We start from the raw sequence: 18638 nt of genomic DNA, 5'->3' as shown, positions 1-18638 counted from the left end.
TCTTGAAAACAAAGCTAACCACCGCTCCTATCTTGTCACTTCCCGAAGGCAATGATGACTTTGTTATATATTGCGATGCCTCGAAACATGGTTTTGGGTGTGTATTGATACAACGAACGAAAGTCATTGCTTATGCCTCTCGACAACTAAAAATTCATGAACGGAATTATACGACTCATGATCTCGAACTCGGAGCCATTGTCTTTGCACTTAAAATGTGGAGACACTATCTTTATGGAACCAAGACTACTATCTTCACCGATCACAAAAGCCTTCAAAACATCTTCGATCAAAAGCAACTAAACATGAGACAACGACGGTGGATTGAAACTTTGAACGATTACGATTGCGAGCTTCGTTACCATCCCGGGAAGGTAAACGTAGTAGCCGATGCCTTAAGTCGAAAAGGAAGAGGGGTGCCTCTCCGTGTCCGAGCCTTAAACATCACCATCCACACAAACCTTAATAGCCAAATTCGGGTAGCCCAAGATGAGGCTCTCAAGGATGAAAACATCTCTCTCGAACACTTGAACGTCCTCACCTCTCGATTCGAAGTTAAAGAAACCGAACTCCGATATTTCGCCGGGAGGATTTTGGTGCCTAGTTATGGGGACCTACGAAGCCTTATTTTAGATGAAGCCCATAAGTCACGATACTCGATTCATCCCGGTGCCAATAAGATGTACCACGACCTTAAACAACTATATTGGTGGCCGAACATCAAAAGGGACGTAGCTACTTATGTTTCCAAGTGTTTGACATGTTCCAAAGTCAAAGTCGAACACCAAAGACCGTCCGGACTACTTCAACAACCCGAGATCCCGCAATGGAAGTGGGAAAGGATAACGATGGATTTTATCACCAAGCTACCAAAAACGACGGGCGGTTATGATACCATTTGGGTTATTGTTGACCGTCTCATCAAATCTGCACACTTCCTTGCCATGAAAGAAATGGACAAAATGGAGAAACTTGCACAACTTTACATTAAGGAGATCGTAGCCCGACACGGTGTACCTTTATCGATTATCTCCGACCGAGATGGCCGTTTCGTTTCTAGATTTTGGCGTACATTGCAAGAAGCGTTGGGAACGCGTTTAGACATGAGCACCACATATCATCCTCAAACCGATGGACAAAGCGAACGTACAATTCAAACCTTAGAGGACATGTTACGAGCTTGCGTGGTTGATTTCGGAAAAGCTTGGGACAAGCACTTACCTCTCGCCGAGTTCTCTTACAACAATAGTTATCACGCGAGTATTAAAGTCGCACCTTTTGAAGCGCTATATGGCCGAAAATATCGTTCACCTCTTTGTTGGGCCGAGGTAGGCGACGTGCAAATCACCGGGCCCGAACTCATTCACGAAACCACCGAGAAAATCGTTCAAATCCGAGATAGGCTTAGGACGGCCCGAAGTCGTCAAAAGAGCTATACCGACAAACGACGCAACGATCTTGAATTTCAAGTCGGTGACCGAGTAATGTTAAAAGTCGTGCCTTGGAAAGGTGTAATCCGTTTTGGGAAACGCGGGAAGCTGAATCCCAGGTATATTGGTCCTTTCGAAATATTGGAGCGTATTGGAACCGTTGCTTATCGTTTAGATCTTCCGCCTCAATTTAGCTCCGTTCATCCTACCTTCCATATATCTAACTTGAAAAAGTGTCTTGCCGAACCCGATATCGTCATCCCTTTCGAGGAACTTACTATTGATGACAAACTTCATTTTGTGGAGGAACCGGTGGAAATTGTGGACACCTCCGTCAAGAAATTGAAACAAAGCCGAATTCCGATTGTTAAAGTCCGTTGGAATGCCAAAAGGGGACCCGAGTTTACTTCGGAAAGACAAGATCAAATGCAAAGGAAGTATCCTCATCTATTCGTGAATTCGGAAACGCAAGATCTCGAGGAAGAAACAACGACTACTACGCCTACTTAAATTTCGGGACGAAATTTCTTTTAAGGAGTAGGTAATGTAACATCCCGCCTTTTTCCGTTTACTTTCCGTTTATTCATTTTAAAGTCCGTTATATATTTATAACATCTCCCGTTGATACGCGTTTTAAATTATCTCGTTTAGGTAATTCACGCACCCGAATGAAAGTTGATTGACCAAACTCGCCAAAGGATCAAACCTTTGACTAGGTCAAAGGGTCAAACCCCTCTTACCCATTCATTCATCTCTCTCTCATTTTACTACTTCCTCCATTTTCTCTCAACACTCCATTTCAAAGAATCATCATCCAAATCCGAACTAGCGGGTGTTTTGCAAAACAAATTATATTTTTGGAATCCTTGCAACTTCCTATTCGATTCCATACCGATTTCATTACATTTGGGTAACTTTCTAAAATCACTAGATTTTGTGTTCTTGATGTTTTTAACTTATAAAAGTGTTAATTAGTGTCTATGGCTCAAGTCTAACATGATTATATGATTTATATGCTCGATCTCGTTGTTTTAGTGTAACTAGCATGAACTTGAATTTTGGTGTGTTGTTCTTGAATTTTGGATGATCATATGTTGTTAGATGTTAAAAGTTCATGTTCTAATTGTGTTCCTAGTATCACTAGCTTCAATTTGATGTGTAGGTTGCTTTAGAAAAGTTCATGAACTTGATTTATGATTTTGGTGAATTTGGGTTAGGGTTTGATGAGCTTGAAATGGACTTTTGATGCATTGAATGCCATGGATTATGGTTGGTAAGTGTTTAGTTGGATTGTATGCTTGATTACCTTCGAAACGGCATATCATTCATGTATATTGGTTGCCCGAATCATTGAATTGCATTTATGAACATGTATGCGATTAATGTTGAGCATTAGATGCGGTTTTGGTTGTTATAACAGGTAGATTGATTGATGAAATGTGTTTAGTTGTCTTCCTCGTCAAATTACCTTCCCAACGGTATAAAATACTTGACTTGATTGTTTGCGGATCATAAATTGTGTTTATTTGGTTTTTGGTTCGTGCACTTAGGAGTTCTGCATCAGACTTGAAATCCAACCTGGACGCCATCCAGATACTTGGACGCCGTCCCAGTATTCAAAGCTGGACGCCATCCAGAAAGTCTGGACGCCGTCCAAGCCTTCAAAGCTGGACGCCGTCCAGAAAATCTGGACGCCGTCCAGATACACTGGCAGGCTACTGTCTTCGTTGGTCGTTTTACGGAAAATGTTTGCTATGCTATGGACCTCCGATTCACATGTAACTTGTTCTAACATGCTCATATATGATTAAAAACCTCAGAAAAATAGTTCGGGACCCGACCCGAACGTGTTGACTTTTTCGTTGACTTTGACCCGGCCTAAGTTGACTTTTAATCAAACTTAACCAAATGTTTGTGCAATCGTTCTAACATGCTTTTATACTTGTACCTTGCATGAAACATGACAATTTGATTCACATGCTATTATGATCGCGTCTTAACGAGCCATAGGACTAATTGAACATCTTTGACCTATCGTGTTTACCGTTATTGATACAACCTATTGTTTAGGTCAAGACTAGCATTGTTCTTTGCACACGTTTACTTGTTGAAGTACTTTACTACTCGTGCACTCAAGGTGAGATCATAGTCCCACTTTTACTCTTTTTGAACTTACATTTAGGATGAGAAAACATAAATATTTCTTTTACTAAGTGAACACAAGTACAGGAAAACAAACATTCTACATACGAGTTTAGAACAAAATCCTCAATTCGATTATCATTAGTTACACTTGCCGGGTGTAAGCGAGAACTTATGTTGTATGGATCCATATGGGTTTGACAAACCCTCATTCAAACGGTTCGCTACCGTTTACGAATGAAATATATTTTCGAGAAACAGTGTATGTTCTAGCACTAAGTGATGGGGTTCAATGGGAGAAATGTTAAGCATTGAAAATTGGGTGCTCGTGAAACAAACTTTTGGAATGTATTACTATTATCTCATTGTTGCAAATCTTGTGGTTCACTTGTACTTACTTACTCAAACCTATGATTTCACCAACGTTTTCGTTGACAGATTTCTATGTTTTTCTCAGGTCCTTGAACGATACGTGATACATGCTTCCGCTCATTATTTTGATACTTGCATTGGATGTCGAGTATATATGCATACATGGAGCGTCTTTTGCTACTTTTAAATTGTGTCGCATAAGTTTCATTTGTACTTATAACTTTGTAACGTAACTTGTGATGGAACTATTCTTGTGAAATTTGAACCATCTTTACATTTGAAATGAATGCGACATATCTTTTGGTCAAACGTTGTTTTAAAGACTTATGACCACGTAACGGGACCTAAGTAGACGGCGCCGTCAATGACGATTTTGTCGGGTCGCTACATCGACCATTCCCGAGGATTCACGAACGTTTATTTATAAATAGAAATATATATATTTAAATATATATTATATATATAATGGTAATTTGTGATATTACAAAAATTTAGTTAATTGAATTAATAAAGTAAAATATGATATTATAACTTAAATGTATCTATATAATGTGTATTGATTATATAGACATAGTTTCGAATTTATTTAGAAAATGATAGTAGCACTCAATTATCATTCGATTGATAATAAACAAGTTATAAACAAACTTGTGTGATTTTAAAATAAACGGTGATCCGAAAATGAGCTATATAAATTTTAGGCTTATTAAAAACACATTTAGAAGCTAATAAATTAATTTTAACACTTTTTATATTTCACCCATAAATGAGAGGGACAGTTGATGTAATTTTTATTTAATAAATTAATGATCGAATTTTATACCATAATGACCAAAATAAATAAATATAGTTAATTTAAAAATATGGGATTTTTCTGAACACTTTTATCCGCCACTGAATTTCAACGGAGTACGAAATTCAATCCGTAATAGGCGTTGGCTAACTTAATCACACATTTATATTTTTAAATGTTATTATAATTATTATTATATTATTATTATTATTAATTTAATGTTACTTGTTTCCGTTTTTCTTTGATCTATAACTCTAGATATATATATTATTACATATAGATACATAAGATTTCACCAACTTTCAAACCTCCACTAAATATTGTTGATGGCTTAGTGTCTTTAATCATTCATTTGATTTAAGATAGTGTGTGCATTAGACTTTATGATTCCTTCACAATTCAATTACAATATATATATATATATATATATATATATATATATATATATATATATATATATATATATATATATATATATATATATATATATATAAACTTACATATAATTCATAATACAAGAGATCACCCTATCATCCTATCCGTTACCCACCCAACATCACCAACTACCAACGTTAAAAATAATCACTACTGCAGCTCATGTTTTCTGTTTTCCATTTCAATTTAAAAGCAAAACAAAGAAACCCATTACTATTATTAGTGTTTCTGTTTTTGTCCATGAAATAACCCACAACGAACCCGTTTGTTTCTACTAGCGAAACTCATCTTGCTTACCTCCATGATCACCTCACTCACCCTGATAATCGACGGAGACCACCATGAACGACCACCCTACAACCTTCACCTTCCACCTCCGGGCACCATCACCACAAACAACCGCCACCTGCATACTTCTGATTTTTTTCTTTTCGAAACCAATCGAAACCCACTCAAAAACCCTACCAAATGTCGATCAAAGGCTGCTATTATGTTTCCGTTTCATTCGAAACTGCGGTTACATATGATGATAATTGACGAAACTGTTATGACAGTCAAGAACCCCCAAAACATAACCATCATCTCCACTTGATCATCTATATATAATTTTTTTTCTGTTTTGGTCACAGACCACAACCAACCATCACTTGCACCCAGCTTGCTACTATCTTGATATGTTTCTGTTTTAAACCTGGCAACTACGTTTATTTATACGATTTCTGTTAAACGCGAGGGAGTTAAAAAAGGAAGTAAATTACATGATGATAATTGATGATGATTGGTGATTATGCGTACGGTTATAATTATGATGATGATCTGAAGATGACGAAAAACTGAATATGTTTGATGATGACCCCGTAATTTTTTTTTCTATTTACACTTCCATTGCCAATCGATTACCACCAAATTAAAACCCCTTATTTTCCTACCAACTGCTACAGTGGCTGTAAGATTCTGTTTGTGCAAATGAAAGATAACGAGACATGGGGATAAAGTTAAAGGAAAGATGATAATGAATTGGGGGCTACTATTCGGTTACACAAACCGTTACCTGCATACATGTTCGATTAAACCAAAACTCGGGCTTGGGTCATTTGATTTGGGCTGTAATGACTAGTCTTGTTAAGCCAAGGTCCAGCTAGGTTTCTGTTGGGCCGAATATGTAGTTGGGCCGAGATGTGTTGTTGGTGGACATACGAGTTATGAAGTAGAAGAAAGAAAAAAGGAAACATAAATAAAACGGGTTATATAAAACTAAATTAGGAAATAAAACAGAAATGTAAGGATAGAGGAACAGTTAGAAGGGGTGTTAGCTTAGCAAGGGGTCTAGGGTTCAAGCTCGGCCCATGGCAAATTCTTTTTAGAAAGCTTGTTTTCATGAAGGTAGCATTTTAATTATTTTTGTTATCATTATCGTTATTATTATTATTATTATTATTATTATTATTATTATTATTATTATTATTATTATTATTATTATTATTATTATTATTATTACTACAAATAAACTACAAATAAACTGACTAATGTTATTACCAAAATTATTATTATATATCATTATTAAAGTTAATTATTAGTATTACTATCACTATTTTGGTATCATCATAATTCTTATTTTAGCAAATAAAAGATATTTATATAAAAATGTAATTACTAAGTATATCATAAGTATATCTAATTTACTACTTTAATATAAAAATAACATATATAGATATATATAACATCTGAAATAAAAAATACTTTACTATTTTAAATAAGTAATATATTATATAATTAATATATATAAACTGAGTCGAATACCATTATATGTCCATTATATATTTTAATATATATAATTGATATAGGTTCGTGAATCCGAGGCCAACCCTGCATTGTTCAATATAGTCATATGTATTTTTACTACAAAATACATTAGGTGAGTTCATTTGCTCCCTTTTACTCTTACGTTTTTGGGCTGAGAATACATGCAAATGCTTTATTAACTATTTTACAATATTTATATGCGTGAGTTCATTTGATTCCCTTTTACTTGTAACATCCCGCCTTTTTCCGTTTACTTTCCGTTTATTCATTTTAAAGTACGTTATATATTTATAACATCTCCCATTGATACGCGTTTTAAATTGTATCGTTTAGGTAATTCACGCACCCGAATGAAAGTTGAGGGACCAAACTCGCCAAAGGATCAAACCTTTGACTAGGTCAAAGGGTCAAACCCCTCTTACCCATTCATTCATCTCTCTCTCATTTTACTACTTCTTCCATTTTCTCTCAACACCCCATTTCAAAGAATCATCATCCAAATCCGAGCTAGCGGGTGTTTTGCAAAACAAATTACATTTTTGGAATCCTTGCAACTTCCTCTTCGATTCCATACCGATTTCATTACATTTGGGTAACTTTATAAAATCACTAGATTTTGTGTTCTTGATATTTTTAACTTATAAAGTTGTTAGTTAGTGTCTATGGCTCAAGTATAACATGAACACATGTTTTGTTTGCTCGATTTGTTGTTTTGAGTTACTAGTTTGAACATTTGAAATGAGTGTGCTTAATCCTTGCTTTTGATTGATTAAATGTTGTTTAAATGATAAAGTTCATGTATTAAATGTGTTACTAGCATCATTAGCTTCATTTTGATGTGTAGGTTGATTTAGAAAAGCTTCATTTACAAAATGGTTGAATTTATGATTTTGATTAGGGTTTGATGAACTCTAAAATGAACTTTTGATGCTTTGAATGCCATGAAATGTTATTAGTTAGTGATTAGTTGTATTGTATGTTTCATTACCTTCAAAATGGTGTATCGTATGTGTAGATTGGTTTCCCGAGTCAAGAAATGCGTTTTATGAACTTGAAACTTCGATTTTGAATAGTTAACGATCATTTATTGAGGTTTTCATTGTTGTTAATTATGGCATTGATTCATGAAATGTGTTTAGTTATATTCCTCTTTAAATTACCTTTCCAACGATATAAGATACGTGTTTTGAATGTTAACGAGTCAAAAGTTATGATCGTTTGAAGTTGAAATCGTCTAAGTGTTAAACTGCCCCAGAATTGCTGCACCAGACACAGATGCGGCGCATCTGCCTTGGATGCGGCGCATCTGAGGCAGACTACCCAAAAATGTCAATTTTTGCTTAATTCTAAGTATGCTACGCACCTCCGATCAACATGAAACTTGGCCAACATGCTCATACATGATTTCTAAGCTCAGGAAAATAGTTCGGGACCCGACCCGACCCCGTTGAATTTTTCGTTGACTTTGACCAAGTTTGACTTTTAGTCAAACATAACAAAACACTTATGCAATCGTTCTAATCTTATTTTATACTTGATTCTTGCATGAAACGTGACAACGTGATTCACATGCTACATAATCGAGTCGTAACGAGCCATAGGACTAATTGAACATCTTTGACCAATCGTGACTATCGTTATTGATACAACCTAATTGTTTAGGTAGAGACTAGCATTTTTCTTGCACACGTTACTTGTTGGAGTAAATTTACATTCCTACACTCAAGGTGAGATCATAGCCCCACTTCTCAAATACTTTTATACTTTTAAAATCGTGGGATAAGAAAACATATACATTACATACTTATATATATTTTTCACATGTATATATATACTTTTCATACTTTGATACTTTGAATACTATATAAAAGCAAAGATACATACGAGTTAGAACGAAAATCCTCAAGTCCAATTATCATTAGTTACACTCGTAGAGTGTAAGCGAGAAATTATGTTGTGTGGCCATGCGGGTTTGACGCACCCTCATTCAGATGATTGAAACGTACTTTCGATGTATAGTGTAGGTTCTAATACTATTATGCAGAGGTAAGATTCAGTTAAGTTTGATAATTGGGTGCTCATGATACAAACACATCTTTTGAGATGTATACGCTTGATAAACGATTTATACTAAACCTTGTGATACAAATATACTTTATGCTTACAACTATGATTTCACCAACGTTTTCGTTGACAGATTCTTTTATGTTTTCTCAGGTCCTTGAATGCTTAATGATACATGCTTCCGCTCATTCTTTTTGATACTTGCATTGGATGTCGAGTATACATGCATACGTGGAGCGTCTTTTGGCTACTTTTAAATTGTGTTGCATATGTTTCATTTGTACTTTAAACTTTGTAACGTAACTAGTTGTCGAACTACTTTGTAAACCTTGGAACATCTTTACTTTTGAAATGAATGCGACATACTTTTGGTCAAACGTTGTTTTAAAGACTTATGACCACGTAACGGGACCTAAGTAGACAGCGTCGTCAATGACAATTTTGTCGGGTCGCTACAGATGGTATCAGAGCGTTGGTTGTAGGGATTTAGAGTTCATTGGTGTCAACCTCGAGTCATAGGGTACATTAGTGAGTCTAGACTACAACCGGCATATAGACTTGAAGTAGAAATTACTTGACTACTTGTGCATTTATACTCGAACGTTTCTACTCATATCTACTCTTATTTCATCTTAATCTCACGTTGTTTAATTTGATTGACACGCCACCTTGACTATATGAAATGATGTCGAATGCACATATGAATCAGGGTAATATAATTTCCGGGATTATATTACGGTGACCCATATGAACGTTCCGACATTGTGGCATAAAGAATTTAAGGCGAGTCAAGGAAATTTTTTTTCTATCTATCCTTATTCTATATCATGATTAGTATTATTGAAAATACTAATCAACGGTATTCTTGTGTTTTGAAGGAACAATGCCTCCTCGTCGCGTACCACGCCATGAGACTCTCGAACAAGCACTACAACGAATGGTGGCCACTGCCGTAGAGGCGGCAATGACCGGTCACTCCTCCAAAAATAACGATAACAACAACCAAGGGGCCGGTAACTCTAGCAAAGGGTGCTCCTACAAAGCTTTTATGGGGTGCAAACCTCACACTTATGATGGAACCGGGGGACCGGTTAATCTCACTCGATGGTTCGAACAAACGGAGGTCGTCTTTAGCATAAGCGGTTGTCGGGACCAAGACAAGGTCAAATACTCCACTCACACTTTCGCCGGTGTCGCCCTCATGTGGTGGAACACCTATGTTCAATCGGTGGGTACCGATGAAGCTCATGCCCTCTCTTGGGCCGATTTAAGGGAGAAGATGATTGTTGAATACTTCCCTCGTGAAGAAACCCGAAAGCTCGAACAAGAGCTAAGAACTTTGAAGGCGGTCGGAAACAATCTCAAGTCCTATAACCAATGCTTCGCCGAGCTATCCTTGATGTGTCCTAATCTCGTGAACCCCGAATCTCAAAGGGTTGAACTCTATATGGATGGTCTTCCAAAGAGCATCAAACAAGGTGTGATGTCCTCCAAACCCGCTAATCATCAAGCCGCTTTAAACATGGCCCGCCAATTGATAGAAACGGTGGATGAAGTAGTAGTGCCGGCTCCTAAGGCCGAGGACAAAACAGGCGGCAACAAAAGAAAGTGGGAACCCTCTCAATCAAGCAACTACAATAACAACCCTGCCAAGAAGCCTTTCACTCCCGACGGTAAGAAAGGTTATGCCAGAACTTTACCGTTTTGCAACAAGTGCCACAAACATCATTTGGGTGAATGTGGAAGGCTGTATTGCATCAAGTGTCAAAAGAGTGGCCATTTTGGCCCACGAATGTAGAAACACCGCTCCCGTTGCTCAAAAGGGGCCCAATGCACCAAAGACGGGCACTTGTTATGAATGTGGCCAAATGAGCCATTATAGAAACGCATGCCCGAAGAAGAAAGATAACCCCAATACGCGCGGTCGAGCTTTTAACATCAACACCGAGGAAGCCCGGGATGACAATGAATTAGTCACGGGTACGTTTCTTCTCAACAACACTTATGTTACTTGTTTATTCGATTCGGGTGCTGATAAATGCTTTGTATCCAAGACTTTGATTCATTCTTTTAGCACTTCACCACTCCCACTAGATACCACTTATACCATTGAAGTGGCCAACGGGAAACTATTGAGTGCCGACACATATTACCGGGGGTGTACGTTAAACATTTTGGGTAATGAGTTTGAAATTGACTTGATACCCATGGAACTAGGAAGCTTCGATGTAATAATTGGTATGAATTGGCTAGCCAAAACGAAATCTCACATCCTTTGTGATCTTAACGCAATCCAAATTCCTATCGAGAATGGTGAACCTTTGATCGTCAATGGCGATAAGAGTTGCACCGGACTCAACCTCATTTCGTGCATTAAAGTTAGAAAACTACTCCGTAAGGGTTGTTTTGTGATCCTTGATCACGTTAAGAAAGTCGAGTCCGATGAGAAGCACATCGATGATGTGCCAATTGTTAGTGACTATTCCGATGTATTTCCCGACGAATTGCCGGGTCTTCCACCTCATCGACCGGTTGAATTCCAAATCGATCTTATTCCGGGAGCCGCACCCGTAGCACGTGCACCATATAGACTCGCTCCATCCGAAATGCAAGAATTGCAAAGTCAAATCCAAGAACTACTTGGTCGTGGTTTTATCCAACCTAGTCATTCACCTTGGGGCGCTCCGATTTTGTTTGTTAAAAAGAAAGACGGATCCCTACGAATGTGCATCGATTATCGTGAACTAAGCAAATTGATGGTTAAGAACCGATATCCTCTTCCTCGCATCGATGACCTCTTTGATCAACTACAAGGGTCTTGTGTATATTCGAAAATCGATCTCCGCTCGGGTTATCATCAATTAAGGGTTAAGGGGGAAGATATCTCCAAAACCTCTTTCCGGACTCGTTATGGTAGTTATGAATTTCTTGTAATGCCATTTGGTCTCACTAACGCCGTATCTCGATAAGTTCGTTACTGTATTCATCGATGACATCTTGGTCTATTCTAAAAGCGAAGAAGAACACGAACAACATCTCCGACTTGTGCTTGAACTCTTGAGACAAGAACGACTATGCCAAATTCTCCAAGTGTGAATTTTGGTTGAAGGAAGTTCAATTTCTTGGTCATGTTGTAAGTGATCAAGTTATTAAAGTCGATCCATCAAAAATCGAAACCATTAGTAAATGGGAGACTCCTACTACTCCTACTCACATTCGTCAATTTTTGGGTCTCGCCGGATACTACCGTAGATTCATCAAGGATTTCTCTTTGGTTGCTCGTCCTCTAACCGCGTTAACTCACAAGGGAAAGAAATTCATTTGGGCGACCGAACAAGAATCCGCATTTCAAATCTTGAAAACAAAGCTAACCACCGCTCCTATCTTGTCACTTCCCGAAGGCAATGACGATTTTGTTGTATATTGCGATGCCTCGAAACATAGTTTTGGATGTGTGTTGATGCAACGAACAAAAGTCATTGCTTATGCTTCTCGACAACTCAAAATTCATGAACGAAACTACACGACACATGATCTCGAACTCGGAGCCGTTGTCTTTACACTAAAAATGTGGAGACACTATCTTTATGGAACCAAGAGTACTATCTTTACCGATCACAAAAGTCTCCAACACATCTTCGATCAAAAGCAACTAAACATGAGACAATGAAGGTGGATTGAAACCTTAAACGATTACGATTGCGAGCTTCGTTACCATCCCGAAAAGGCAAATGTAGTAGCCGATGCCTTGAGTCGAAAAGAAAGAGCGGTGCCTCTTCGTGTCCGAGCTTTAAACATCACCATCCACACCAACCTTAATAGCCAAATTTGGGTAGCCCAAGACGAGGCTCTCAAGGATGAAAACATCTCTCTCGAACACTTGAACGTCCTCACCTCTCGATTCGAAGTTAAAGAAACCGAACTCCGATATTTCGCTGGAAGAATTTGGGTACCTAGTTATGGGGACTTGCGAAGCCTTATTTTAGACGAAGCCCATAAGTTAAGATATTCGATTCACCTCGGTGCCAATAAGATGTATCACGACCTCAAAGAACAATATTGGTGGCCGAACATTAAAAGGGACGTGGCTACTTATGTTGGAAAGTGCCTAACTTGCTCCAAAGTCAAAGCCGAACATCAAAGACCATCCGGACTACTTCAACAACTCGAAATCCCGCAATGGAAGTGGGAAAGGATAACGAGGGATTTTATCACCAAACTACCAAAGACGGTTGGCGGTTATGATACTATTTGGGTTATTGTTGACCGTCTCACCAAATCCGCACATTTCCTAGCCATGAAGGAAACCGAGAACATGGAGAAACTCGCACAACTTTACATTAAAGAAATCGTAGCCCGGCACGGTGTACCCTTATCGATTATCTCCGACCGAGATGGCCGTTTTGTTTCTAGATTTTGGCGTACTTTACAAGAAGCGTTGGGAACGCGTTTAGACATGAGCACCGCATACCATCCGCAAACCGACGGACAAAGCGAACGCACAATTCAAACTTTGGAAGACATGCTACGAGCTTGTGTTGTCGACTTTGGAAAAGCTTGGGATAAGCACTTGCCTCTCGCCGAATTCTCCTATAACAATAGCTATCACGCGAGTATTAACGCCGCACCGTTCGAAGCTTTATATGGCCGAAAATGTCGTTCACCTCTTTGTTGGCCTGAAGTAGGCGACACACAAATCACCGGACCCGAACTCATTCATGAAACAACCGAGAAGATAGTTCAAATCCGAGATAGGCTTAGGACGGCCCGAAGTCGTCAAAAGAGCTATACCGACAAACGACGCAACGATCTTAAATTTCAAGTCGGTGATCGCGTAATGTTAAAAGTCGCACCTTGGAAAGGTGTAATTCGTTTCGGGAAACGCGGAAAGCTAAATCTGCGGTATACTGGTCCTTTCGAAATCTTGGAGCGTGTTGGAACCGTTTCTTATCGTTTAGATCTTCCGCCTCAATTGAGCTCCGTTCATCCTACTTTCCATGTATCCAACTTGAAAAAGTGTTTTTCCGAACCCGATATCGTCATTCCTCTCGAGGAGCTTACCATTGATGATAAACTTCATTTCGTGGAGGAACCGGTTGAAATTGTGGAAACCTCCGTCAAAACGTTAAAACAAAGCCGAATTCCAATTGTCAAGGTCCGTTGGACCGCCAAAAGGGGACCCGAGTTTACTTGAGAAAGACAAGATCAAATGCAAAGGAAGTATCCTCATCTATTCGCGATTTCATAAACGCAAAATCCCGAGGAAGAAACAACGACTACTACGCCTACTTAAATTTCGGGACGAAATTTCTTTTAAGGAGTAGGTAATGTAACATCCCGCCTTTTTCCGTTTACTTTCCGTTTATTCATTTTAAAGTCCGTTATATATTTATAACATCTCCCATTGATACGCGTTTTAAATTATCTCGTTTAGGTAATTCACGCACCCGAATGAAAGTTGAGGGACCAAACTTGCCAAAGGATCAAACCTTTGACTAGGTCAAAGGGTCAAACCCCTCTTACCCATTCATTCATCTCTCTCTCATTTTACTACTTCCTCCATTTTCTCTCAACACCCCATTTCAAAGAATCAACATCCAAATTCGAGCTAGCGGGTGTTTTGCAAAACAAATTACATTTTTGGAATCCTTGCAACTTCCTCTTCGATTCCATACCGATTTCATTACATTTGGGTAACTTTATAAAATCACTAGATTTTGTGTTCTTGATGTTTTTAACTTATAAAGTTGTTAGTTAGTGTCTATGGCTCAAGTATAACATGAATACATGTTTTGTTTGCTCGATTTGTTGTTTTGAGTAACTAGTTTGAACATTTGAAATGGGTGTGCTTAATCCTTGCTTTTGATTGATTAAATGTTGTTTAAATGTTAAAGTTAATGTATTAAATGTGTTACTAGCATCATTAGCTTCATTTTGATGTGTAGGTTGATTTAGAAAAGATTCATTTACAAAATGGTTGAATTCATAATTTTGATTAGGGTTTGATGAACTCTAAAATGAACTTTTGATGCTTTGAATGCCATGAAATGTTATTAGTTAGTGATTAGTTGTATTGTATGTTTCATTACCTTCAAAACGGCGTATCGTATGTGTAGATTGGATTCCCGAGTCAAGAAATACGTTTTATGAACTTGAAACTTCGATTTTGAATAGTTAACGATCATTTATTGAGGTTTTCATTTTTGTTAATGATGGCATTGATTCATGAAATGTGTTTAGTTGTATTCCTCTTTAAATTACCTTTTCAACGATATAAGATACGTGTTTTGAATTTTAACGAGTCAAAAGTTATGATAGTTTGAAGTTGAAATCGTCTAAGTGTTAAACTGCCCCAGAATTGCTGCACCAGACACAGATGCGGCGCATCTGCCTTGGATGCAGCGCATCTGAGGCAGACTGCCCAAAAATGTCAATTTTCGCTTAATTCTAAGTATGCTACGCACCCCCGATCAACATGAAACTTGGCCAACATGCTCATACATGATTTCTAGGCTCGGGAAAATAGTTCAGGACCCGACCCGACCCCGTTGACTTTTTTGTTGACTTTGACCAAGTTTGACTTTTAGTCAAACATAATAAAACACTTATGCAATCGTTCTAATCTTATTTTATACTTGATTCTTGCATGAAACATGACAACGTGATTCACATGCTACATAATCGAGTCGTAACGAGCCATAGGACTAATTGAACATCTTTGACCAATCGTGACTATCGTTATTGATACAACTTAATTGTTTAGGTCGAGACTAGCATTGTTCTTGCACACGTTACTTGTTAGAGTAAATTTACATTCCTACACTCAAGGTGAGATCATAGCCCCACTTCTCAAATACTTTTATACTTTTAAAATCGTGGGATGAGAAAACATATACATTACATACTTATATATATTTTTCACATGTATATATATACTTTTCATACTTTGATACTTTGAATACTATACAAAAGCAAAGATACATACGAGTTAGAACGAAAATCCTCAAGTCCAATTATCATTAGTTACACTCGTAGAGTGTAAGCGAGAAATTATGTTGTGTGGCCATGCGGGTTTGACGAACCGTCATTCAGATGAATGAAACGTACTTTCGATGTATAGTGTAGGTTCTAACACTATTATGCAGAGGTAAGATTCAGTTAAGTTTGATAATTGGGTACTCGTGATACAAACACATCTTTTGAGATGTATACGCTTGATAAACGATTTATACTAAACCTTGTGATACAAATATACTTTATGCTTACAACTATGATTTCGCCAACGTTTTCGTTGCCAGATTCTTTTATGTTTTCTCAGGTCCTTGAATGCTTAATGATACATGCTTCCGCTCATTCTTTTTGATACTTGCATTGGATGTCGAGTAAACATGCATACGTGGAGCGTCTTTTGGCTACTTTTAAATTGTGTTGCATATGTTTCATTTGTACTTTAAACTTTGTAACGTAACTAGTTGTCGAACTACTTTGTAAACCTTGGAACATCTTTACTTTTGAAATGAATGCGACATACTTTTGGTCAAACGTTGTTTGAAAGACTTATGACCACGTAACGGGACCTAAGTAGACGGCGCCGTCAATGACGATTTTGTCGGGTCGCTACATTACTCTTTATATTTTTGCGACTGAGAATACATGCGCTGTTTTTACAACTGCTTTATTAAATACTTTTGAAATATATTTTTGAACTGCGAATACATGAAATACTTTTATAAATGTTTGACGAGATAGACACAAGCAAAACATTCCTCGAATGAATTATTATGCAGACAGAAGTTGTGTGGATTATTATTGAATTATGTGGACATGATAATTGCCACCAATTGATGAATAAATTTTCTCCTGATTATTATTGATTGGTAACCTAAGAATTAGAATCGAGTATGGCCCTAATTCACGCGAATCCTAAAGGTAGCTACCGGGTTTAACACCCTCACCCACAATGTTCACTAGACGAAAGGGCTAGTGGGCGTGGTGTTTAGTACTTCGAAGTTTATATGATTATTATACAGACGAGATGTTCTGTTTTGGGGATATTATTATGCGCATTATATGTTAAGGTCGGTTACCAAGCCAAGCTATGAAAGCAATGAAAAGTAAATGTTATGTATCGAGAGAATGATTTTATACACAGGTTATGTGTATGTTATTTTTGTGCACGAGATATGTGTACGGTTACTAAGATTTATGAAAGATGATTTCGTACACGGGAAATGTGTACTGTATTTAAAAGATATCGCATGTACATTAAAAGTGGGTATAGGATTCTGGCCCATTTGTACCATGCAGGATTTAAATCTTGTGGTCTATCAAAATGATGAATTTTATTGTTTTATGATAAACTTATGAACTCACCAACCTTTTGGTTGACACTTTAAAGCATGTTTATTCTCAGGTTTGAAAGAAGTCTTCCGCTGGGCGTTTACTCATTTTAAAGATATTACATGGAGTCGTTCATGGCATATAGAGGTCCGTTCATCGCAATGGTACCAGATGTTATTGTATTCGTTCAGGAAGATTTTGGACGGGGTATGACACTGGGTATTGGACGTAACAGACCGAACCGTCAGGGTTTTCATACTCAACTTGATATTCTTAAGTGGGTTGCGGGTTGGTACAATTAACACAAGCCTGAGCTTGGTTGACCTGCCGCGGCTGCGTCTTCAATTCTCCATGTTGTTTAGAGAGAGATTCCATCTTATCTGTGAGGGATTTGATGGCCTCCGTTTGATTGTTGAGTGCAGAGAGTGGGGCAGATGATGAAGTTGTTTCACCACTGTTCCAGTCATGAAGATGCATTGTCATGTTCTCGAACAACTCCCATTTTTTTCGTCTGCGGTTTGGTTCATCAGATTCCCTTGAGCTGCTGCATCGATCATCGTCCTATGATTTACCGTAAAACCATTGTAGAAGGTACAGATTTTGGCTGACCGTTCTAGTTGGTGATTAGGGCATTTGTTCAGCAGGGTTTTGAATCGCTCCCATGCAGTGTAAAGAGATTCAACATAACTTTGTTTGAAGTTAATGATGTCATTCTTTAGTTTGGTTTGTTTAGAAAGAGGGAAATATTTGGTTAGGAATTTAGTAACCATCTCCGTCCATGATGTGATGGAATCTTTTTTCAGTCCCTCGAACCAAGTTTGGGCATGATGAGTGAGAGAATAGGGAAACAAGTATAGCCGGACTATATCTTGTCCTATCCCTGGCTATTTGTAGGAGTTTGAAAGAGATATGAATTTATCAAGGTGAGAATTAGGATCGTCATTCGGTAATCCATGATACTGACAGCTGTTCTGAATGAGCAGGATGATGTGATGTTTTAACTCGAACGAGTGTCCTTGAATTTCTGGAAATCTGATCGGTCCTCCTCGACCTTCAATCGAGGGTTTAGTATTTTCTGCTAAAGTAATGCGTAACGCCAATTGATTTCTGATTCGTGCTTCCTTGTGTGCTTTAGAGATTATTACGTCTGGAACAGGTACGAATAACAACGGCCCTGGTCTAGATCGGGTTTGGGTCATACACTGGGTATGCCTTTTTTTGTTTTTAATTTTTAGCAAATAAACTAAATTTCTAAAGTA

The 18638-nt window shown here is 37.8% G+C and overlaps 1 non-coding gene across 1 annotated transcript; it reads left to right on the top strand.

The window, feature by feature from the left end:
• The first annotated feature begins 17994 nt into the window (after window positions 1-17994).
• LOC139869869 (small nucleolar RNA R71) lies at window positions 17995-18101 on the top strand. Its single transcript, XR_011766444.1, has one exon. It is a non-coding gene; the product is annotated as a small nucleolar RNA R71 (small nucleolar RNA).
• The last annotated feature ends 537 nt before the right edge of the window (window positions 18102-18638 follow it).

The sequence above is a fragment of the Rutidosis leptorrhynchoides genome, chromosome 9 (genome assembly GCF_046630445.1).
Source record: "Rutidosis leptorrhynchoides isolate AG116_Rl617_1_P2 chromosome 9, CSIRO_AGI_Rlap_v1, whole genome shotgun sequence".
Taxonomy (NCBI): Eukaryota; Viridiplantae; Streptophyta; class Magnoliopsida; order Asterales; family Asteraceae; genus Rutidosis; species Rutidosis leptorrhynchoides.
Note: the sequence above shows the minus strand (reverse complement) of the source record. Positions and strands in the feature narration are given on the sequence as shown.